The following is a 26,630-nucleotide window of genomic DNA, read 5'->3' as shown; positions in this document are numbered from 1 at the left end:
TTGTTTCGCTTAACGATTTACGAAAAATCTATTTACTTTGAAGAAAAGGAGTATAATATCCTCTGTAGATACAAGCGAAAGTGTAACGAGGGTGCAGGTTTTGCGAGAATTCGTCGATGTTTCGAACCTTTTCGACCAGAGTAGACGATGAAGACGTCGTCACGCGACATGGTCGAGGAACGGAGCGTAAATTTGTTGACTGTCGTCGAGAAATGCGTGCGCACGAGACCATGCATCGCAAGGAGCCCAGATCGCGGACGTTTAAATAATTCATTAGCCGGCGAGCAGTGATTTGCATGGCGGCAAAGAAGCGTGCGCAATCGGCGGACACCGAGCGAACGAATGAATTAAGTGCTCCGCCGGATGAGAGAAAAACAGAGTGACGAACATTGCCGAGGTGCAAATTTTTTCAACCCTTTTTCTGCGGCTGACTCGGACGATAAAGTGGTAGCGTATAATAGCGATCGACCCCTCCGTGCGGGAGAGACGCTTTCAGGTTGATCGCGAACGGTGCTCGAACGCCCATGTGCGTTCACCGCATATTGGGAAAAGCTTGTGATTCTATGTATATTTACTATTATGTCATGTTTTATGTATCGTTTGTTTTAAATTACAAATCGAAGTGTCCTTTTCCATTTTGCAATCTGACGATTCGTTATCGAGATATGAGCAGTTAAAGTTCGTGCGGCGCAACCAAACATTTTATATCTCGGCAACGAAACTTCAGATTGCAAAATGGTACAGGACTTTTCGACTCCTTTTGACGCGAAGAATTGATCCTGAAAAATGCAAATTTTTTGCTAACATCGAATTGATTTCACGTGCACCGGGATACTTCAACTGTTCGCATCTTGGTAGAAAAGCTTTAGATTGCAAAATGGTAGAGGGCTTTTCGACTCCTTTTGACACGAAGAATCGACCACGAGTGAAAGATATGGAATTTTTGTTATCATTCCGTAGATATCGATAGCACGCGGTGCTTTTGTCGAGCACCTATAAACGCCAACAGCAATGAAAGAGTCAAGTCGTTTTGCAGTTTCTGAAATACACCTATTTCGTGAATTGAAATAGGTCACCCTGTGTGTGGAAGACAGTTACGTTTGCGTCGAGAGAACTGGGATCGCGCGCCACTGTTTTAACCTTATCAGAGGCTGAAAATTATAACAGGATGTACCAAAACGACTGCCTCTGCGTAAAGCGCTTTCTGACCCAGAAAACAGACTCGCGAGACTGGTTTCCTTTTCCTCTGTAAGGAGCTTATCACTGGAAACAATGATTTGGTTACAAATTTTTCCGCGTAACAATTGCGTCCGGGGATTATCTACCTTTCTTTATGTAATTTTTTCCTCTCGACCCTTCGAAATTATTGTAATATTACTTCGACTATATTTTGACTTAAAATTTGTTCTAAGTCTGTAGTTGACAGATTTGTCGGACACCCAGTGTGCAATATCTGTCCGTCGTCCGTTTCCACAGACGGAATAATGTTTTCCCCGGTTGCACCACAGATTTCGATCACACTCTGGACGTCCACGTGTCTCGGTGATCCGGTGTATAGATATCAGGGGGTGTACACCCTCTGTAATTCGATATCGATCGTCTCGTGGGCCCGAAAGGGGGCTGCATCTTGCCGTCGGAATGTTTTCAGCCCCGTTTCCAAACCGCGACGAGAGCCACCCCCCGCCCCCTCGTCGCCACGAAAATAGAGTTCGTCGAACAAGTCTGGAGTGTATTTGAAATTGGGGCTTGATACGAAGCTCGGTGATTTATTTGCCAGCCGAGTCCAGACTTCGAGGGTACGGTCTCTGCGGCGAATTTTTGTGTACTCGAGAAACGGAATTGTTTGGCAGTTGAACCGTCGCGGAAGTTCAGGCGACTTATTTCTAGGTTTGCGGTTGATTTTTTTGTTACGAGTGACCACCATTTTGGTAAACAGATTCAGCGAGGTCATAAGGCGTTAATATAAGTCCTGAACTATTATTATTTTAGAGTAGGTACACCCCGAAGAGAGAAATATCGAAGGAAACGACAAGCTGTATTTGATCATCAAAACAGTCAGTTAACATGGACAAAAGAAAGAAAAGTAAGACTCCTCGATAGGAATTTCGATTCCTATTGTGTCGGAAGTCTACCCCTCGATCTTCTTAATGTCTACTTTTAACCAAAAATCACTCGACTCCTTTCACGATTCCCCTCGACTAATCTTTCGCTCCCCCATCCCTGCCCTTACGTCAAGAATCCTAAGTGTTTTAATCCCGAAGAAAAGAACACTTCATGCGCTCCGAGTCCCCCGAATTCCTGGGGTACCAGGAGCACCCAGCATAGCCGAAGAAATAATTGACGGTACACGTCGAAGCTGGACACACATTGTACACGTCCAGGAGGGCAAGAAGTGCTTCATTGTCTGGCTCGGAGGACGCTTGACCTTCCGCAACGGTATCGAGCACCCCCCTACACCCCCGTCCCAGGCTCCTTTCGGGTTGATCGTACACGTGAAAAACGAGAGGCTCGCCTGGCCATATTAAAAAAAGAAAGAAAAAATCTACTTACAATACGAACCACCCCCTCTCCCTTCGTCGCGGATATTAGATACTGTCCCTCGTCACCCCTCCGGCGATGTCACTCCAATTCATCTCGATCGTCCCGGTCTCGTTCGGTTACACGTACACGTACACACAAACATACATACACACGCGTACAAATACACAGGGACGCGTGCAGGCATGGTAGCCCGCCCACACACACCCCCGCCGGCCCGGTTGCCACCTCGTACGAGGTCGAGCGCCCTTTCGAAATTTGCCGATGGCCAAAGGAGGCCTCGAGGACTGCTTGGCTGACCTCGAATCCGAGATTCTTATCTTTGAACCGAAAGACGCCGTTTATCGAACGACAGTACTACTCACGGCCGTCCGCGGCCGGTTTTCAATAGACGGACTACCGAACCACGCCTCCCGCCCTACCCCTGCGACGGGGGTTTCGTATCTCGTGGCCCAGAAACCGATTCACAATGAAAATTCTGAAATATAAATATGCCGACCGCGTTCGGGCGAGGCACAATCGGTGCCGCTCGACGCCGGGCGTCACGACGATGGGGAGACGATTCCGGGAGATTGGAATCCGATCAGCGAGCGAGAATGGTGGATATTGATATCCATCGGTCTGGTCGTTTCTTTTTGTCAAACTTTATTCTTTGATGGGGGCATCATTTGCTAGAATAGCGAATTCCATAAAATCTCGGATCATCCAGGACGAGATCTGTCACAACAAACTTACTGATAGGTCTACTAATAGGCCAAGAGTCTGTCTAGAGCAGGACCTTCTAGAGTAGCCTTGCTATAGAGGCTAGGATCTACTTGGATCTGCTAGAGCAGGGTTGTTCGAGTCTCTAGTGTTGTCAGAGCAAACTTACTGATAGGTGCACTAATAGGTCGGGGGTCTGTCTAAGGCTGGATCTTATAGAGTAGCATTGCTATAGAATCTAGAATCTACTGGATCTGCAAGAGCAGGATCATTCAAGTATCCAGTGTTTCAGACCCGGATCTGTTTAAGAATATGATAGAATAACCTTATTGAAAACTCCACAAATAGATTTAGAATCATTCAGGACTAAACCTACAAGTCATTCAGGACTAAAGTCTGTCTAATATTCTAGAATAGTAGTCTATGATCTTCTAGAGCTGTGTAGGATATTCTAGAGTAGTCTATAATATTCTAGAGTAGTAGTTTATGATATTCTAGAGCAGTCTAGGATATTCTAGAGTAGTCTATAATATTCTAGAGCAACTTAATATAGAGTTCCATACTATTATCGAACACTGAAAATAATTTGAATCGTGCGAGAAATATTTCTTTTTCCCCTCGGATGAGAAATGTTCTGAATCGAGGAAGATAAATTATTCTTTTCCCGATATTCGTTGTTAATTTCTCGGGAGCTTGGATAATCGACGAATAAGAAGATGCGAAATATTTATCTGAAAACGAATATCGTACTACTCTTCATTCCGAGTGGCGTTCTCGCAGATTGCTACGATATCCGGGCGATTGAGTTATCACGCTAGTTTCGAGGAATTCAGCGAAATAACTTGCCGATTAAATACACACCACTGGCGTCAAAATACCGTACACCGACTGTCCGATCTTATCGTAACGCAATGTGAAACATATCGCGTCTTTATATTGATACACACATGGAACTCATTGATTTTGTTTCTTTTTGCTTTACGCGATAAAGCTTTTAGCGTCAAAATCGTTTATTTAAAACGTAATTTGTTGCGAACCACTTTTTAAAGATTGTATTCGAAGCCATTTGTTGCTTTACGCTTTAAAATCTCATGTTAAACGCAGTTTAAAATTTAACTGTATTATTTGAAACTTTCGTCGATCGAGCGAATGGCCGAAGTTTCAACCGCCAGAATTTCATGCCATTTAAAATGTTAGAAAATTCGTGAAACTCTGTATGTAACCCGAAACTTCTCTATACTGTTTGGGAGTGTAACTTAATTTTCGCTATTCAACGAGGTAACGTGCCGATTAAATACACACCACTGGCGTCAAAATACCGTACATCGTCTGTTCGATCTTATCGTGACACTATGTGAAACGTATCGAGTCTTCATATCGATACACAGTGAATCAAACTCATCGATTGCGTTCCTTTTTGGCGTAACAATGAATCCAATGTTCGAATTGACATTATCGACACGATTTCAACGCTCACTATCGCCATTCGACGAGTAAATACAATAATAATACAAGACAATACATAAATAGATTTATTTCATTATATTAGAATAATTAGATATTTCTTCAAAATTCGTTATCGAGATTTTAATATTTATAAAGTTTATTTTCGAAGGAATTAAGTTTTATAGAATTATGAATTACCTTATTTTGATATTAACAATACGAAATTATTGACAACTTTCTTTTTATAAGAAATTCGAAATAAGATTTTATGAAGTTTCAATTCGTGAAAGCCTGTCTTTTAGAGGCAGTAGTTTAAACATTTGCGTAGAGTTTTGTGAGGTAGCCATGAAATAAATAGACATGATTTTCTTTACGCGCAGTTTATGAGCTCACTTCACGCTCGCTTGAAAGCTAATGAAACGAGTTGTTCAATGATATGAAACACGTTGATCTTTAACATTTACCAAGAAATCAAGTGAATTGACTCGACTTGCGTATCCATTTCACCACTTCTGCGTAAAAAATACCACGGACCTTACAACCTCAATAAAATGGCAGCGAACAATTTCATTAAAATGTTAACAAAATTAACTTCAGCATCCAAAAATACCTCACTGAAAAATTCAATACTGGACTTTTAGATAATAAAATTTTTTAAACATAGCTGCGTCAAATACTTCAACATTTAATGTTAGAATTTTTATGAAAAGAGAACTGAAACTTCGAATTGAATGAATATATTTTTAAACGAATGGATGTTTCTCTTACAAAAGTTCAATTCGAAAATCACTTGTAAATGATCCTTTGAAAGCAGAAACACTTTCAGAAACACGATGAATTATACCATGGCTACGACCATGTTTGTTCAATGGAGCTTGGCCCTGTTACATGTTACAGTTAGTATGGTGGCGCAATATGGTTCAATGGGCAATAAGTTCATTCGATGCTTCCAACACGACGTGCACCTGTATGTGCACGTGTACGTGTAATGATGATCTGATTAACGCTCGCGATCCTTTCATGACGAGTAAACCGATAGAAAACAAAACGAGCAACCGAATCGACGGATACGAGTGGCTAATCATCGACAATTTATTGCGGCTGCTGGAAGAAAGGACAATTACCATGGACAAAAGCTTTAATAACTTGGCAAATTAAAATTATTTGGAATAAAGCTCGTAGCATCAAAATCATTTAATATAGAATATAACTACTATATTTTCCAGTCAATTACAAGGAACAATCAGGGTTTGCATCAATGCATTTTACCTAAGTATTTAATTTGTCATACCCTCTGTCGAAACATGAACCATAACTGACTAAATTTTCATTGAAATCGGATAAAAGTGGCAGGAATTACAAAGAAGTCACAAACAGACAGATTTCGAATTTCACATCAATAGAGTTTCAAGCTATATATTATTGGAAATTTATTTTCATTAAATGAATTGTTTGAATTCTATAAAATTCCAAATCTGTGTGTCAGTGATTTCCCTATAACTCTAGCTGTGTCTGTCCAATCCAGCTGAAATTTTGTGTAATTGCTCCTAATATCCCTACAGGAAGTATAGGGTACTTATCTATGAACAATATCTAGTGTATTTGTTTAAATAAATACACGATGTAATCGAAAATTTTCACCGGAACAAAATGCAACGAAACTTGACAGAATATAAAGGGTTGATACACATCGTTATTTCGAATTGGAGGCGAAAGGGGATGGAAGAAGCTGAAATCCTTCCGTACATCCCCTTGAACGCACGTGAACCATCTGCGTACGCGCGATATCCGAGCGCAAACGCTATTACTCGACGCAGGTTCGTTCCTCAACCGCGTCAGTGTCGAGCAATTTCCTTAACTCACGTACAATACCACTTCGAGGGTTCGACAAAGGCGCGCGTCGCGGCGTCTGAAAGGGAGAATAAAAATGCATCTTGCGGCGCTAACGAGTGCCAGAGAGAATGCCAGCTAAAACCGCCGGGACACCCCGTCGTCCCGTCTCGTTTCGTTTCTATTCACCTGATCTCGTCCTCGAGCAACAATTTCCCCGCGATTCTTTCGACGTTAATCGCCGGTGGTTCCGCCGCCCCTCGACGCGTTTGCTTTTCCTCTCTGACCACGTGCAATTTTTCCCCGGAGAAAATATTTTAATTCTAGTGGATCTCTATGAGCATGTTTACCTTAGTCCTCCGTGCGTTTGTAACAGCGTATCCGCGTGAAAAATAAAGTTATCGAACGTGCAATCAATAACACGATTACGAACTATGTCATTCTATATGCAAAAATATACAAAATATGCGTGACACAATTTTTTGGTACGATGGATAGTTTCAGAGAAAAGTGGCTTTCTAATTGTTTGGGGCACGTTGATTTATTAGCCGATGGAATGGATCTGGCTGTGGATATCTAAATAAATGGTAATGCAAATTTATATTCGGAAATATCATGTTACTGTAATTAACTTTTTACCAACACGATTGAGAAATATAGAATTCATGAGTCGGGATTATTCATACAAATACGCACGTGCCCCACATATTTTCAGGATCGATTTACTCAGAAACGACACATCGCACGAAATAATAGCATTGATCATTTTTTGTTTATTTTTGCACGTGATGTAAATATCTTGAAAAAATTTAATTTCTGTAAAAGTTATGGCCAATTACGTGAGGCTACTCCGCCTGGGTTGAAGGAGAAGGTACTTAATGACCAAGTTACGTGAAATAAAAAACATGGAAAGTTTTATAATCAGCATTATCGTCAATATGAAAAACAAAAGTGCTTAACAATAACGCCACTAATGCAGATTATAAAACTTCCCTGTTTTTTAAAAGTTTAATAACTTAGAATCTATAGAAATAGACAATAGTCTTTAAAAAAAAATGTTCAAAATTTACCCCATTTTAAAGTAAGACGTCATTGAATGTTAGTAATTTTTTTTTTTAATTTTCTTCATGAGAGCGTAGCGCAAAGTAACGATTTTCGGTGATCCGAAATCTACATTACAGCGTTTAAATCGCATTTCCGTGTAACGCGGAATAAGTCCGCAGTATATATTTGACGCGGAACATCCTCTTTTAGTCTAACTGGAGTTGTCACAAAATGGAAAACGCTCATTACGACGAGAGTTCGCGCTCAACGTGCTCCTAAATCACGTTCAAACTGCTTCTCTGAGAAAGAGGGAAATCATCCCTCTTTCGCGAGCAGAGTGACAAAAGACGCAAGAAGGGGTGGCTATTTGAAACAGGCTGCGAGCATTCGTACGGCGACATGTGCGTATAACTAGTACTTTCGCGTGTGCTTATTAGGGCTGCGAGCATTTCAATAATTTAATATTCAAATGTTGTATAAGTACTCGAATGTTACGAGTGAACTTCGAATATTTCGGTATTCGAATATAACTACTAGCACATTCAATATCGTTGTTCAAACAATTGAGTACCGGTATTCAAATACTTGAGTATTTTAATACAATTATACGAATACTTGAATATTTATGTTCAAATATTTTAGTACTGGAATACCATTATTCAAATACATATTTGAATATTCGAATACCATTGTTCAAATCGATAAGTTTTGAATTACGTATTGGCAGAAATGATTATATCAGTAAAAGTTAATCGTATAAAAGACCTTTTAGCTTTTTCGGATTACTCGGATCCGTACTGATAATGGCGGTTCTTCGATTCTCTTTCTATCAATGAATCCTCGTTCAGATAATGGGAGCTGACGTTCGCAATACTGGATCCGAGGATATCCAGCTCCTCTGACGTTCAACTTGTCTAAACTAATATTCTGAGGCGACTAAATCTATAGAAGTTTGTGGATTGATCTATTACTCAGAGTACTGATAATTTGTTCTCGATGTTAGCTCCAAGTTACATGCAAACCTTCATACATTTGAAATACCGATGCAGACGTAGTTCTTATCTAGATAAAGTTCCAAGTAGTATAGCCAGACAGTGATCCAATTATCCATGATATCTTAGTAGTCAAAAATTTAAGATCCACTAGGGATACAACTAAGGTCTTAGTAGCCAAACTATAGACTCCCTATACTATTTATCTAGGAATCTATGCCAGGGGTTAATCAGTCAAATAGAAATGATGAACTTACTGAAGGTGTAATTGGCCTACTTAGAACTTAAGGTCCTAGATACACCAGTGACTCAACTTAATACCCTTTCAAACATTAACAAAAGATCCTACCTCATAACAAACTCGACTTCTTTAGCATTGCATATAGTGCAAAAACTGTGAATCAATAGACGAATTTGTTTTCGTGCATCGTGACGTAACGTTCGGATAACTGAAGCCCAAGACTATTGCAGTTACGTTTCACGGTGTTTGCGGTGGATTCTAACGCGATCCATCGGACGCAGCTCGCGATATGCTCGATCCCATCGCTAATAAAGAGTGTCGTGTAGCCGCGGAGGGTAAGAGAGACAGAGAGGGAGAGACGCACGTACAGGGGTGGGCTGGAAGGTAGACTCGAGAGTCGAGAGCTTTTATACGCGGCTCAAAAAGACCATCCTGCCTATCCGCGCACGGCCGGTCGAGCACACCGCGAGCAATTTAAAGGCGACAGGCACGAAAGACACTCTTGGCGGCGGCGTTTCATGCCCGCAATTCCCATTGTCGCCGCGCCACTGTCAACAGACCGGCTTAACGCATTCAACGCTGAACGGATTCCGTTTGTTTTCCCGCCGTCTAGGTAAGCCTGAAACGTATCAGGTCATCCACCGTGAGTAACGCGGTTTTTCCAAGAACTTCGCGATAGAGCATCTCGCTCAAAGGTGTGGATGCTTGGATTTCCTCCTGAAATACCCGGTCTGCTTCTCGTTCTTAATTCTCAGTCGGAATCAATTTCAAACTGACGATCGTTACCAAAAACGATAGCCCACAATTGCATATACACATAGTTGAGAAAGTTCATCTTATGGTAGCCACTCTGCCAATAATTAACAGATCAGCTCTGGAGCAAATGACCCTTCATAACGCAATTCCCCATCTCTGGATTAGGGTACCGTAGCTGAACTACTATCAAGAGTTTACCAGTTGCACCTCTAGTGGATTTAGAGTCCATAATGATTGCATGTTGTGTGTCTCCAGTCAAAACACTATCGACCACTAGGTTCACCATCTAGATCTCCAGGTTCACTGCATTTCCAGTGGATTTAGGATCTAAAGTTATGTGTGCTTAGTTAAAGCAGTATGTAGACTAGGTTTACCAGTTGGACCTCTAGTGGGTGAAGCTTTGATACTTGATCCTTCAGTGAATCTGAACTGACACTACTTATGTTTCTAGGACATTCGGGATCTCCAAACACAAGGACGTTATGAATAATCAGCTATTGACATTGGGTTTAGCAGTTTACCTCTACTAGACCTAACTTTAATCATTTTCTAGAGAGTTTAGGATGCCTAGTGACTTTGGTTGGATCCTATACTGGGTCTAGATGCACTAGTTACACCTAAAAGATGTCTAATCACTCAGTTTACTAATTGGAACTGTTATACATAGAGGTATCGAATAAAACAATAATTTTAAGTCGTCTTTTACTTTCATTCGCACAAGGAATAATTAATTTTGCAGTGCCAGGAAAAAAAGACGATGTTACGAACGAAATATATCCACTTTCCTCGATAATTACATCCTGGCAATCTCTCGCACGCGACAAATTTTCAATGAATTATATGCGTCGAGTCTGAATCGAAACAATGCTGGCTACGTTCAATCACGACGTCGAGTTAGCCTCGAGGGGAGGGTAGGGGACAAAGGTTGAAAGGAGGATTCATAAGTCGCTTCAGGAAGCTCGATCGCCGAGATTCCACGTCGAAGCAAAGCGGAGAACGTTGTTTTTCTTTCTCTGTTCGCGAGGGTTGCGCCGACACTCGCATTACGAGCCACTTAAACGACGCTTAACGAGAGGCCTCCATTGTCGCTCGTCCTTTGTTGCACGGCGCTTTACTTGCTTTCTAATTGGTGAAATAGCACGAGTGTTTTTGGATACGACTCTACGAACTTTTCCGATCTTTTCCAATAATATCTCTGGCGGATTTAAGATCTCGAACCGCTTTAGACGTAGTCTCTGTGAAAGCGCTGTTGAATCTTCACCAGTTGCTTCTCTAAGTAGTCTAGATTGGCCACTAACTGATTTAGATTCAATATCAGGACTTCCAATTAGTTTAGGTCTGGGTTAGTAGATCTAGAGTCGCCAGGTGGACTTCCAGGGAAGTTAAGGTCTTCGTCTTGCGATACTCTTCACTGTATAGTTGGTAGACCTAAGTCTACCTTAATAATTTCGAGTATCATTGTCATGGGAACGACAGGTGCAATCTGTCAACGCGTGGGAAAGATCAGAAGCAAACTAATCATTCGGATGAAATATTGAGGACTGCCAAAGGTTAATGGATGATCAATCGATACGTGGCACTTTGTTATGCAGTTCAGAATAAAGCTTGACTACACGGCGCAGAGAACTCGCACATTGTTCAGGAAACGTTTGCCATATTGCCCACGAGTTTCCTCGCGTTTGTGAAAAGAGCGACTGGTTATTGTGCTTTAATCCAGCTTCCCTCGCCCAACGAATTAAAAATTCGGAATTAACGAGATTATCGTGCTCGCGCGGAATCTAAGTAATTGTCGCGTCCGTAAGAGTACGAAATTTGTAACCGATTTGCCAAGTTTTGATTTTCAAAATGTTCTGTAGCCTCCAACGAACGTTAGATTATTTCTGCATGGATATGTCAGGGTTCAAATAAAAGAGACACGGAAATATTGTCTTACATAAAAGTTATTTTAAGACATCGATTTGGGGTGGAAGTTATATTTCCGTACAGGTCCTACGTAATACGAAAACTAGGAGGACACGGAAAATGAGAACGTCTGAAACGCTGTCAACTTCACATTTCTATATTTACGTTTACTCTGAAGTCCTTCGTTTCTTCGATTAGCCATCGAATTTTACAAGAAACCTGTTCAAGAGAATCCTGGCGCAAGGGAGGGTTTACTCGAGTTTACAGGAGTCGTCGAGTCTCAAGAGCAAGAATTATTTGTTGAAAGTTTCTTAATTTCCCGGCGCAGACAAAGAACGATACTTTCCATGATTCTTTTCCTTTCTTTTACGAGTAATTATATGCCCAGCGATAAAACGTGGACGAAAGATACCCCCGTTTCCATCGGGAACTTCCGATTCAGGAAGTTCTGTCCGGAGTAAGCAAACGGAATCGGTGCCGCGTTTAATCACCGGGATTTCATTAGTTGCGCGAAGGAGACTCGTGATTCGATTCGAGTCGAGAGACGAACGGACGTCGTGGCCACGCGGAATCGATACGAAACGCTCGATTCCTGCGAGATTCGAGTCGCACGGCACGTGTATATTGCGTCGAAACGATATTGCACCCTCTTCCCTGTATTATTCTTGCGGAAGACCACGGAGCTTTCGCTCGGGGGAACCACATTCGGTCGAAGCAAGCACACCGTCGTCGATTTTAAGGGGTGAAACTACCCTCCAAAGATTCACTGGGAAACTACTGGACTTACGAAGTTTTCAAATAAATTCTTTACGGTGTTTTTCCTATGTTTATCCCTGATTTCTGTTTAAATTTTCCTTGCACTCCTGGGAAATATTTTAATGGAAGATTCTAGAGACCAAAATAAGACGAAAATCAAGAATACCAATTTGTCGACTGAGGCTTCGTTAAAAAGTTATTAACGTTTACTGTCGATACGTCATGCTGAGTGAGAACCACTGCCGCGCGCACGCAGCTGCACGCAGATTGCCGTTCCACAGGCGCAACTTTAAACGTTAATAACTTCTTAACGAAGCCTCGATCAACAAATTAGTATTCTTGATTTTCTTCTTATTTTGTCCTCTAGAATCTTCCATTAAAATTTTTCCCATGGGTGGCCGAACACCCTGTATATTATCGAATGGTAATATGGCTGGGTTAAGCTCTCGAATCGGTTCAAACGGTTCGGTTGAAACGCGTCCCTCTGTAGTGGTCCATCAAAGGAGATTGTTCCAAAAATATTTCACGGCAGCCCCGAAGGGGTGTTAGCTTTAACTACGCGAGTGGTCGCCCTCGGCCGAAAACTCTGTGAATCCCGTCCCGCGGTGGCAGCCATCTCCGTCGTCGTGACACTTTGTCCTCAGCCGTTTTCTGTATCGCCACAAAGGGGTTAATCATCATCAGACCGCGATAGAGGGCAGAGGAGTGGGTCTTGCGTTCATCCTCGAGAAAAAGCGCAAGGCGCCGGGGGTAGCCCCGGGGCTGTTGGATATCTCTTTCCTCGCGTTGAATAAAAGGGAACCGTTCACCTATACACACGCTTCCGCATAAACGAAGGCTCAACGGGCGCTTTAGAGTGCACGAAACTGCAAAACGAACAAGCCTATTGTTTCGCTCGGTGCTCGACTATTTGACGCTTCTTTCACCCCATTTTTTTTTTCTACCCTCTCATCTTTTTCTTTTTTCTCTCTCTTTTTTTTTTTTGTCCTGTTGCAGATACCGGCCGATCCCGATCGTCGCTTTGTGAGCGATTCTGCCGGGTCGCGTCCGCGTGACAAAGCAAACCGCTGGAACAATGGACCCTCCGGGCTTATTTGAAAAGTTATTGGCTGATTTTTTCGGCAACGATATGCGAACGGCGATAAAGAATCCCCAGGTGTTCGCGGATCACCTCTTGGATCGCAACTGAGGGGTCTCGACTTCTTAATAAATTCGTACGACGGGGAATAATTGGACTATTGGTCTTCTCGACTATCCCGATCGGTATGAACGAACTCATTAAACGTGGAATATTTTTAAAATGCCAATAAAAGAATGGAATCTAAAGTAAAAATCTGGGACCACTCTTTGTTTGTCCGTACAATACATATAAATTTAAACTGTAGGGAACATAGTCGTGTTTGGGCTTATTTTCACCTGGAAAATCTTGTCGATTCATTTATGCTACTCTAACAGAGACACAGAGTATAAATATTTAAATTTTTCTTCGCCAATAAAATCTTATTTTCAGCACGACAAATGCCAAAATTATACACGACTACTCTACTTGCTTTAAAACATTCTACGACACAGAGATGGAAAAATTAGTTCTTGGTTTCTTCGAGAAAAAAACTGATACTTTTGCAAATACTATTACCAGCGTTATTATTGGCAACTGAAAACAGATTAATTTCACCTGTAACTCGTTTTCGATTCTGTAAATTAAAAAGCTTTGATTTTGTGTCTAACGAAGGTTACCAGTTTACTTATTTCTGTTTTCATTGTCGATATTTGATACTACGAACAATTCTATAAATTTCAATAAGCCTTCGTTATTTAATTAATAAGCATTCGTTCTGTGCTCCTCTTGAAACGAACTTACCTTCACGATAGATCGAATCGTTCATGAACATCGTTAAAGAAAAATATACAAAAACAAACGAATCAAAATAACTATAGTGATAACCATAATGATAAATACAGCATATTACAGTGAAGTAAACGCTCCTCTTAGCGCATGCAAATACGATAAAAGAGAAATTCATTAATGAATACAATAATGTGCCTCCTACGAGATATATATCGTATTCTAGCCGCTTCAATGCACTATATATACGGTGTGAACGCTTTACAATACACATATATAAATATGTATATATGCATATACATAAATATATAATACAATAAAAAGTAGTGAACATGAAAAAATCGATGAGCATGAAAAGATAGATAGTTGATGGCATGCGAAATACATCAGAAGGTCGTGAGCAGATCTCACAGCTGGTAGATTGAAATATTATACTTCTAAAGAAAGGTAGATAACAAAGATAGTATGATAGAACGGTGAGAGTAAACATGTAGGAATAAAAAAATGAAAGAAAAAAAAAAATAAACAAATGATTCCGACTGGCTAAACAGACCGTACAGTTATAATATAGACATATTAATCAGTAAAAAACAGTAAGTAGAGAAAAGTCCAAGCAGAAAGAATAAACGTGAAGGGGAAAAAATTCAGAAAAAAGAGTCAATGTACCCTATTGCTCATAGTCTGCGACGCTGATCGGCCGGAAGCCCCGACAATTCTCCGATTCCTACCAACACAACAACAGAATGATCAGTGACTTCTTCGCGGTTTCACTTTTTCGCGATTAGAAGAAGCGATAAGATTTAAGTCCCGCGGCAAAGATTTCGAAAACGCAGCTCATTTCGATGCTAATTTCATTCACCAGCGATAATATATTCTCTTTCGTTTTTCGACTGTCGAGTAAGTCGCGTGGGACCTTTCGAAAAAGTTCTTTTTCACTTCTCCGTTTGATCGAGACACTGTGGTCGTCGGGGATATAATTATCACGAGACCGAAAAGAAATGTCCGTGCTTAACCTAATTTTATTCGTCGAAATAATCTCCTCTGTTGTGGACTGTTGCCTCACGAGATGAAAAGTCGTAAATGATCGTTTAAACAAAAAAAAAAACATTGAACTCTTCGATCGACTTGTCTATTTAATAGCAAAATAAAAATGTTTTCTATTTCTTAAATATTATTGAGAGTGTCCTCCCGATGAAAAAGAGTCCAAACACGACTATATTTGGTATTTATTTGACGATATGTTGCTTAATAAACCTTTCGAAAATCTATGCTATAGCACGGAAGAAGAGAGATGAGTCCTGAAAGAAAATGCAAGAATTGTGTAGTAAATTTTAGTCACCTCTCGTAAGAGCTAGCACTAAGCAAACGTTACTCTTCATGATCCACGTTTTACTTACTCATGGTACATTTCTCTTAACCCAGGATTAATTTCTTGTTCTCCCTACTATACATAAAAATTAAAAATAGATTGAATAAGGTCGTGTTTGGGCTCATTTTTGACGGAAGAGTCTCACCGATTCACGGATAATAATCACAGGAACGTATTTGTGATATTCACAAAATTTCGAATTTATTTGCTGGAAAGCAGATGTTATCAGTGCCAGTGCGCGCGGTAAATTTAAATTAGACGATAAACCGAGGTTAATCACATCACCAGCGTTGGCTATAAAGCGTGACGGCCCCGCGGGCGCTCTTATAACGTTTAAATCGTCATAACGATCCGCGCGCAAAGTTTCTAAAATGCCAGCAGACTCAACGACAGGACATTTCGCTGCATAATAAACAGGGCGACTAGATATCTCGCGTCCACGTGTTTCATCTCAACCTGGTCCGGGTCGCTGTTCGCCAGTTCGGCCCCAGCATGTGGGTTAGGAACGCAATATTAAAGATTGTAGAGTCCTCGAGGGCTGGTAGCTGCGAACCTCGACAGAGATTGCTGAGATATGAACCATTCCAGCACTTCTCCCGGCGGTGGTCCGCTTGGCTTTCAGGCCCACTCGAAAAACGCCTTTGGCTGCCTCTATTTAGGCGACAAGGCCTACCCGCTGCCAAAGAGAGTGAGAGATCTGGGTCGGTGATTCCGATCAGAAGGGATCGCCACCCTCGTACAATTAGCGAAATCGTTGCGGTGTTTCCTTGTTTAAAACACGTTCACACCTGAATGACCCACCGGTGGGTCGCGGACTGCAACTTGTTAACCCTCTACTCCAGGAATTTCATCGTATCTACTATTTTCTATCACTCTCTGGATAACGTAAATAATTAATTTTTAGATGCTTTTAACCGTAGAATAACTGGTTTGGTTGCTTTTATATAATTATCAAATCTATTAGTACTTTACTTTTATGTTTTCTGGGATAAAAAAATGATTTTTGGATTTTCCTGCTTCTATATCAATTTTGCATACTTATTGTTGCAGCTTTGTGTGAGTATTATAAATGGACTAGTGAGATTTCCCCGATGAAAATGAGCCCAAACACGGCTTCCTTCCCACTACGTTTATTTTTCGACTATAGTAGGTAGATAGAAAGACTAGACCTAAAATTAACCCTCGTAAGATCTGCGACTACATAAAAATTACTCGACAGAGTCTAAATTCTATTTACTCGTGCTATTATATTTTTCTGAACCTAAGTCTAATCTTTCGTTCTCCTTACAATACATATAATTCAAAATGGACCGAACAGGGTCGTGTTTGGGCTCATTTTCACTGGATAAAGCTCGTCAATCCTTCAACAATACTGTCACAAAAATACAATAAAAAATATAAACAATTTTCATTATCGTCGATGGATAAAATTCGATCTATCGCGCGATAAATATCGTTCTCGAGACGCGTATCTCGTATCTACGGACATAAATAGCACCGGGGGATGATCCTTTAGCTGCAGTACAGCGTAAAAATAGTCATTTGAAAGCGGGAATTACTGCATAAACGTTGCCGACGTCTGCTGCTCGATTTCTAGAGCTTCGCTATTCAACGTGGAATATACGAAATCATGCGCTAGGTTTGAACTCGTTAATAAAACTGATCATGTTCGTCTCATCCAACCCTCCATCCCCGTCTGCCAACATCCAACGCGAATAATTCAACATTGAACGTATGCCAAACGACGGGACGACTGGTTGATAGATTGAGTCTCGCTAATCCACTGCGGGTTCTTGTTAGAACGACGCGAAAAACGCGTCTCTGCTCTGCCCCAACCTTCAGGCAGGAAATTCTGATCGGAGGTTGAAAGAGATCCGGCCCCGGAAGGCTTTGATCGCCAGCCTTCTGCTCGGCTAGGCAGTTTCCTCTCAGCCACGAGGAAGAGCGAGGGTTTTTCGGTGATCAGAAACGGTGTGCATATACGCGAAAATAATTAAAAAAAAAAAAAAAAAAAAATGGAAAAGAATGTCGAGTGTGTCACTGACGAGTAAAGTAAATTGTGATTTTTTGAATAAGAAGTACGGTCTTGCGACAGAGGGATGGATGATTCTGATTTTAGACTGTCCCTGATCATCTAAACTATCGGTTTCCAAACTTTTTGAAAGGCGTCCCACTGAAGGAGTCAAAGAGAATTTTTACGTTTGATCCACGTGAAATAATTTGACAAACTTTTTACTTGTTTTATTCTACTGTCGCCTTGAATTTCATTAAATTCCTATGTCTAATATTTTCAAAAATCGAACGGAGCGTCTAAAAATGACGGAAACGTAACATAATGAATAAATCGAGAATATTTTAACGCAATACGAATAATGGAAGCTTCTATAAATGTGAATTGGTCCTTAAATCAATCAACCCAACTCACGTCGCTATCTCAAAACTATCGATACCTTTGGTGCAAATTAAACGCAAATATTAACAGAGTCCCGAGAGTAAAAACACATACGCATAAATAAATAAATCCGGAAGCTTAAACTCAAACATTAACAGTCGTCGAATACGACAGACCGTAGTCGAAATGAAAATAAAAAGATCATGCAATAGGGGGTCAACCTCTTCATTAATGAATTATTTTGTTTGAAATAATAAAAAATTCGAACTGATACGGATCTGTGATGGTCATAACGATATTATGTTATTCACAATTTTAGTAATTTAAAATTTTAATCAACTCCTAAATTTCTGGGATCAAGGGTTTCTAAACATCACAGTATAGTAGGTCGTTGAACTCGTACTTCCATCAGCAACGATTCCACGAAATAAAAAATATGGAGTACCGTTTCGAAAATTAAGGTGACCTCAATTTTTTAAATTGGTTCGACTGAGAACTGGATTTACAAAAAAAAAATTTTTTTTGTACAAAATTGAGCAGAGTAAATATTTTTTTAACGCGACAAAGTAATCGTAAATCCGCAAATAAGCGCGGTGAATTGGCCGTGGGGCAAAAATGAGTTTGACGTGCCAGCAATAGGGCAGAGAAAACGCGAGCGCGCTGACTCGATTTTTCCGAAGCCGGTGGGGGGAGGGCGGGAAGGGGGTGGAATCGACAGAAAGGAAAACGTCGAAAACACAATCGTGGGAGGGTAAGAGAACAGCTGAGAGACGGAGAACGATCGTGCAGGGGTTGCGAAGAAGGAACGAGGAGGACGGAGAGAAGATAGAGGAGAGAGTAGAACGAGGACTACAATATGGGTCAGTTATTGATTGCTCCCTGGTCGACTCTCTGTAACGCCTACCGTACACCTCTGCCGTTTCTATCTTGTTATCTTAGATTCCGAAACGCAACCGCCACTTACCACCCTCTAACGTCGCGAGGTCCTCTTTATTGGCATGCATGCGAGCGTTATTAGAAGAGCCGCAATAACGTTTTCCCCCGGCCGCCGTGCATTTATAGAATTCACCAAGAGGCAACTATGGCCACGTTTCACACCCCGTCTTCGAGGAAGGGTGGCGCATGATTTATAATCGAACGATTCTCGTACCGATGGGTCAGAAGGAACGAGACATGAATTTGATCTCCCTGAATATTTTACCATGTATTTTTGAACGCGTGGCACGAACGCTTTTTGGGAAAAGGGGAATCCAAAAATTTTGCACTGAAAATCGGTCAATGGATAATGTTGCCCCTTCTAGTATCATCGTTTTCAATAAATTTCAAAAAGAACTGAATCGTAGTGACTCTGATGAAGGGTTCGTCTCTTAAAGTCAGAAAATACCATCAACGATGTACAGTATAATTTGTTTACAATGTGACTTTTATATATTTTTCATTATATCTTTATGGAAGTATTGCTAATCTATTCGCGAGACTTTCCCGAGAAGAACGAGTCCAAACTCGACCTCATTCGGACTATTTTTAATTTTACCACGTTTTTTGAACCTAGGTCTAATCTCTTTTTCTCCCTGCTATACATGTAAATAGAAATCGTTTGATCGAGGTCGTGTTTGGACTCATTTTTATCGGGAGAACCTCGCCAATCCTTTTGCAGTATTTTCATAAAAATATAATGGCAAATACACGAGTTTTGATATTTATTACAGAATGAAATTCCATGAAGAGGGTAATGTACGTTATTATTAAGATCCTCCCTTTGGAAATATAGAATGCATTCTTCTCATTCGTGAAATGTGAATTTTTAGTTGACTTGTAGCTAGTATATTTGCAAATTGGTCACAACCAATTTATTTCCCTTCTCCAGGGATCAATGATTTTTTGTTTTCTTTCGTTTTAACTATTTCGATCGATTCTAATAAAACTCCGCCCAATAACTGGAAATAACAATTCGGAATGTAAATTCTAGATGTTCTAGAATATCTCTGCGTGTACGGTTGTTTGCATATTCTATATTGCATTTGGTTTGAAATACAGAGAGAATGGGGTAATATATGATGTCAAAGTTAATTCACGCAGGATTGAGCATGGATGAATCCAGTGTTCGTGAATTTCTCTGCTTCACAGTATTCCTTTTTCCCCCCTTTCGGTTGGGTGCAAATGAAAAACGGAACAAAACGTGACTCCCCCTTTGTCCTTTAACCGTTTCGTTGTGACGGAGTAAATCGTTCGTTTCTGAATTTCGGAAGCCTCTAGTATTATTTTGCTTCTTTTTAATGAAAACATTGCCCAGAGGTGTATAATCGCTACCCTTTTTCTAACAAACATTGTGTAATCGTGAATGCAAAATGAGACTATAAAAACTTACACTTAATAACTCACAAATACCAATAATTACTCCCAGGAAATATTTATCCATCGATTGTAAATGTAACATTACTAATTTAAATTAGATCGACTACAACTACAATTTCACTGAGCAATATTACAATTAAAATAGTTCCTGAACTAACGAGTTTTCGCTATCACGAAGATACTCGTACGAATCGATTCAAATGGAACATCGTGTACAAACGTTAGTCTCGATTTACATGGAACAAATCTACCACGTAAATCGAGGTTTGGCCGTATTTGTATCCCCACGAAATCGTAGAACTCGAAACAAATTACGATTCGGCGATTCGTGGTGTTTTTCCAGGATAGCCGAAAAATGAATACAAAAGTGACGATTTCGCAGGAAATTGGAAGATTTAACGATGAGAAACGTGATTTGTCAACGCCATGCGCAGCGACACGAATTTTACAACTAGGACCGTTCGTCCACCCACTTTATGTCAACGTAAATTAATCACCGATACGTATACATATACAGGGTGTTCGGCCACCCCTGGGAAAAATTTTAATGAGAGATTCTAGAGGCCAAAATAAGATGAAAATCAAGAATACCAATTTGTTGATTGAGGCTTCGTTGAAAAGTTATTAACAAAATTATGCGTAGGATTTCGGGGGTATGTCTATTCACCAAAACTGATTGTAATAAACCCCCACAGCTAAAAATAATTTTTTTATAACGATTTAAAATTTTTTTTTTTCACCGAAAAATTTCAGTCTGTATGAAACTTTAAACGTTAATACACACAGGGTGGCCTACTAGAAACAGAACACTTTAATATATTCACTTTTTTAAATAATAGAAAAAAGTATTAATATAAAAGAGTACAATTTAATTGTCGAATAAAAATGGAAATTAATTCCCTACGTAAGTGAATTCATAAAATAAAAGTACAATGAACTTTGAATGGCCCAGAATTCGTCCTATTTCGAAGAAAATATTTTCTAACAAGGTTAAAAGTTTGAAACATCGCGTGAAAGTAAAGTAATTTATCTCCAACACAAAACCATTTTTTCGCTGGTGCCGTACTATAGTTTGGGAGGATAAAATCACCTGTTGAAAAAAATGCAGATTCTTGTATGTCGTAACGTAGCTACAGAGCGACGAGAAATATAAAATAATCCACAAAAACTGCCCCTTTTTTAGATTCAGTGAACTCAATAACAATAGTTAAAATTAATCTTTTTCAAGTAACTTCCACCACCAACCCTTACAATCGAATGGTAGTAAATTGAAAGTTTTGTTTGATAATTTGATCTGTCAAGAGGTTTCTCAAACAAACAAAAGTATTTTTTAAGCTACATTATTGCTATGTTAAGGCGTTCTGTTTCTAGTCAGCCACCCTATATATCGACACTATGTAAATTACCGGAAGATTATGCAAACTCGTCGCGTAATCATTTCGCGAGTTATTGCACACGTTGATCGAGTCGAAACCGAGAAAAAGATCTGCAAAATTTCTCCTAATCGTCATGAATAAATCGACTCTTAAACTTCAATTTTACACTCGACTTGCACACGAGGGATGATTATACGTACTAATTAACGATGGACACGCGTCCTATATCCACTATTTATTCCAAAAGTTTATATTAAAAAGTCAAATCTCCCCTTGCTTCAAACTATCGCCATTAAATGACAGTTTTTAAGATCATTTCCTGGCTTCAAAGTTTTATCTGAATATTTAGAAGACTGTTCAAACGTTTAGTTGCGTCTAAGGCAGAATGTGCTAGATAAGCTTTACTGAAGAGTTCTCCAACACAGTGTTTCTCAACTTTTTTTGGCTCCCAGCCCTATCCAAGTTTCAATCAACCCCCCTATAATAGATTAAATAATTAATATTAGCAAATTATTGAAACCTCGAAAAATGTAACCCTTCACAAAAATATTTACTATTAGAACCCAGAAATATACGAGTAAATAAATTGTACGAGTCAATTAATATCAGTAAGTCAAACATACAAAGTACCAAAATGAAAACCATAATTGTGTCGAGCAAATAAAGTGTATCGAACGTTTTCGGTGACACGGATTCGTCTTCGGAACACTAGATCTGACAAAAAAAAAACTCTCAAGGCCATCTGAAGGTCTCGCCATCATGCACTAGCCTTCTTTTCTATAAAATATTCACGTCTGATATAAAAAAAAAACAATATATTTTAGAATCTCGAAGTTTCTTTCGCAATTTTTCGCCGAGGGGGCGTGGTCCCGAAGTTTGGCCGCGTTAATGGAGCAGCTCGACGCCGATTTGACGCGTCATTTAACGCAAGGATGTTTGCATAGGCGCGATAAAGCAGATCGGCCGGCGAACAAAACGTTCGCGATGACACGAGCAAGTGCGAATCTGGCCTGAGGCTACAATTTCGTTCTCCCGCGACGTTGGAAATGGGTAGGGGAGGCGGCCGTTACCAGCTTGGGGAAAATAGCGGCGATTGGAGAACGTGCAAGTGGGGGGAGAGGGCACGGAGACCGGATCGAGGGAGCGTCGCCGCCTTTTTCAACGGTTATGTAACCGCGTCGTTCGCCAAAACGTGCTTCGATCGCACTGTCACGCGATTTCGCCGAAGGTGAAACGATCCTGCACAAGCATTTGACAATACGAATTCGAAATACGACTATCGTTAAGGTATCTCAAAGGTTGGACCTACGAACGAATCGAGAAACAAAGAAAAATGCACCATAACCTATAATCCACGCGTGGTTCCGCTACACGTTCGATTTATTTATAAATTATAATAAAAATGATTTAGGTACTGTTTAAAACTTAATTCCTATTTTACCAAAGTTAATCAATTTCAAAATAATTGTTTATCGTCTTTTTTGGACTAAACCTGCAGGGATTGATTAAAATTTACAAACATCGCGCCGTGGCCTTTGACTTCAACGAAACTATCTCTCGTCCAAGCTCCGACAATCGCATTCAAGCAAAACCGCTTCTTTCGTCCTGCAGCGAGCATAAACGCAATTATACGTACAACCCCTAACTATTTCTAACCGTCAGTTCATTTTGCCTTGTTCGAAACCGCAGCTGCAGCTGCACCAAACGCGGACGTTTGTTTCTCCGGCGCTGATAAACGCGTGGCATTTTACGAGATTATTTTCCTCCTTTATTGACACGTAGGGCGTTCGAAAAACGCGTGCATTGGTGACCAAGAAAAGGTGAGAACAACGGACGAAGGGGGTTTGAAAATAAAGCTGCGATCGGGGAAAGTGACCGTTTAATCCGGGGCTATTCATTAAAATCGCCGCCATTCAGAAGTCGCTCATAAATCGAGCAATAAACTTGCGGTGGAACAACGTGTATTGCGCTGATCAGAGTTTGATGGTCGTTACTGAACTCTTCGATAGAAATGAGAGGTAACGGGACAATGTCGATAGTTCAGTTTCGAAAGTTCTAATAATGCAGATGAAAGATTGCAGTCGTATTGGGCTGGACAAAGAGTCCTCGATTTCGTCAATAAATCAGCGTCCGTCGTGTGTAACGTGATTACACTATTAGAAAATACGTAGCAATTTTCACCTTTGCTTGAAAAAATGATCACTTGTGAGCGAGAATTACAGAAGACTGAATTTAGTTTAGAAAATCGAGACGTTTCTCCAACCCAGTACAATAGAAATGCACGAATCGTCGAAAGTTTCTTTGATCGTGATTATTTTAGGGTGTAAGTTCTGTAGATCTTGAGTTCGATGAAAACAGAGATTCATGGTCTACGATAGACGAGAACCGATCGCTAGGATCGCGAATCGGAACGGAGTATCTAATTCATGCACGTGGCGAACTAGACAGAGATCCATGGATCTCTGGATCGACTTATTCGTCCTAGTGTTTCTAATTAATAAAACGATAGGTCCCTCGAGGCGTTCGCGAGCTCGATTTCAGCGGCGTCGTCCGGCATTGTTTCATAAACCATTTGGTTAAACAGCCACCGTCACGCCTTTAATATTTTTAACTCCGGCGACTGGAAAAAGCGCGGATCGATAGCAGTATTTATAAACGCAACGTTCTGAAACAAATTCGTGAAAAATAGACGAAGCAGACGGTATCTCCTTCAAGCAGAACGACAGCCGAAATTAAACTTCGAATTCATGTTCCGCCTTCGTTTCTGGCTTCGAGTTCGATTAATCGAGTTTCGAGCGCGTCAAAGGACCAAACGTTGCTACTAGAAGCCACAACGGCCCGAGGATGGGATCAAGAATATTGTACGTATCGTAAACAATACTTAAATTCTAATAATAACAACAGTATTTGATAAGATATTCATTTTTGGCAACTAAAATCCTGATTCAAGTTTCTATAAATGAATCATGGCATAGTTGTATTGTTTTGTGTATAATTCGTATATATTATTAAAGTAATTGTTATTCAGAACAACTTTCATTGGAAACAATTTTCAAAATATTAAGAATTTTAGCTGGATGTCCAATGGTTGACTTGTACTACTTAGAACTAAAGAGTCTGGGTGAACGTGATAAGTGAAAATGGTATGTCAGTAGTCAGACATACTTGGAAACCACGTACTACTATCTAGTAGTAAATTAAAAAAGTCTTTATTTAGAAAGGAACATAAATTTCGAGGTATAAGAATAAAGTAAGTGAAAACAGTCAAGAAGTAGTCAGACGTGCTTAAGAATCACGCGCCGACGAAAAATAGTAATAATATTTACATAAATGAGACTGTAAAATTGTTGCTATTTCACACAATATGTGGTTGGAATAATATTCAAGATACATTCGTAAAAAATGATAGCAGAAGGGGGGAAAATATGATTGACTCTTACTACTGGAGCGCGCGAAACGAAATCTAGAACGATGGCAGTGGAGAGAGTGCAGTAAGTGAAAACAGTCTGCCAGGAATCAGACATACTTGAGAGCCACATACGGATAAAAAACAACAGCCATATATCGGGTGAGCCGTGAGTAAATTGCCACGATACCTAGACAGGTCCTAATACTTTTTTAAAATTTAACAACAAAACGTTTTCTAAAAACAAATAGCTTTTATAATTCCTTCACACCAATAAATATTTTCTTATTTAACTAACAAAACTAGCTCAAATATTGTGGAGTCTAATTTATGACTCTGTAAATTCATATACAAAATTATTATTACATGACATTCGCTAGAATCAATTTTGATTTATTTGAATTAAAAATTCTGAATGTAAAAATGCAAGACTCTGTTTTGCTACTGACATGAGAAAGGATAAAATGTAGAAAAATATGCAAATGCATCAGAACTAATGTCAAAGTGTTAAATTTACATAAATAGTTGAATTTATTGTTATTATCCACATTCGTACGAAACGGTTCTCAAAATAATCCAGGTTTAAGAAATTACAGCGAGCCAGAAGAAAGCATAATTGACTTTTACTACCGTAGAGTGCTGAACGAAATCTAGAACAGTGAGGAGAGCTCGGTAAGTGAAAACGACCAGCCAACAGTCAGACGTACTTGAGCCGCGCTAGTGGAAAGCAGTAAGTGATAGCGGTCAGCCTGCAGTCAGACGTACTTTGGAAACCGACGTGTCTGGGAACTCTACCTTCCCGCAACTTTTGATACGCGCATTGTATTAAACATTGCTCCTAAACGAAAGTTGTCCAGATTAACACGAATTTTTCGAAACGCCTGCAAGTTTCATTCCATTTTCTATGCCAGATTTTTTATTTACCCTTATAATCGTGCCTCTTATCGAGAGCGAAACTTGCGATTTTTCCACGATAATTTCTAAACAAAAAAAAAAATGAAAGCTATTAAATTATCGTGAGTAATTTTCCTAACCTTGATCCTGATTTAGTATAGCGCAAGATCCGAATAAAAGCGACAGACTAAGGGTCTGCAATGTGTGGAGAGAAACACATTTAGTGGCTCGTACCCGCAAGTGTATCAATTTAACCCTTGCACTCAGAGCTCTTACGAGATTGTCAACCAACCAACTCGTAACTACTTTGTCGTGCATCGAACATATACAAGGTGTCCCGCGAGATAACCGACAAACTCTTCCATCATGTTCAGCAGGTCACTATGGGGTATCAAAAATGAGACACTTTGTATTTCTAATTTATGTATATCGGTTCATCTCCTATCTGTAGGATTCTATTGTTAAACGAGCGTTGTTGTTTGATGTTTTCTAATAAGTTGTTGCTATAAATCTTTGATTAATAGACTAGTCAAGTGAATATAATACTTTGAAAATTATAGCAAGTTTGTATGAATAATGTTTATGAGGGATGAAAATAGACTCCTAGTATATGTATGATGCTTTTGGTCCAGAGTTACCTGTTACGCGTGCTGGACGAGTTTGTTGCATGTCTCGTGGGACATGACGTACACGCACAGCACAAATGTTCAACGAGAACTACCAGAAAATACAAACAAAACGTATATCACGTATAAAGTATATTACATTACCACCATTCACTTCTT

The 26,630-nt window shown here is 39.9% G+C and overlaps 1 protein-coding gene across 9 annotated transcripts in view; it reads right to left on the bottom strand.

The window, feature by feature from the left end:
* Ih (hyperpolarization activated cyclic nucleotide gated potassium channel Ih) overlaps positions 1–26,630 on the bottom strand; it is a 154,730-nt gene that overhangs the window by 120,697 nt on the left and 7,403 nt on the right. The gene's annotated exons all lie outside the window — the stretch shown is intronic.

The sequence above is a fragment of the Colletes latitarsis genome, chromosome 7 (assembly GCF_051014445.1).
Source record: "Colletes latitarsis isolate SP2378_abdomen chromosome 7, iyColLati1, whole genome shotgun sequence".
Lineage (NCBI taxonomy): Eukaryota > Metazoa > Arthropoda > Insecta > Hymenoptera > Colletidae > Colletes > Colletes latitarsis.
This window is presented reverse-complemented; position numbering and strand designations above follow the sequence as displayed.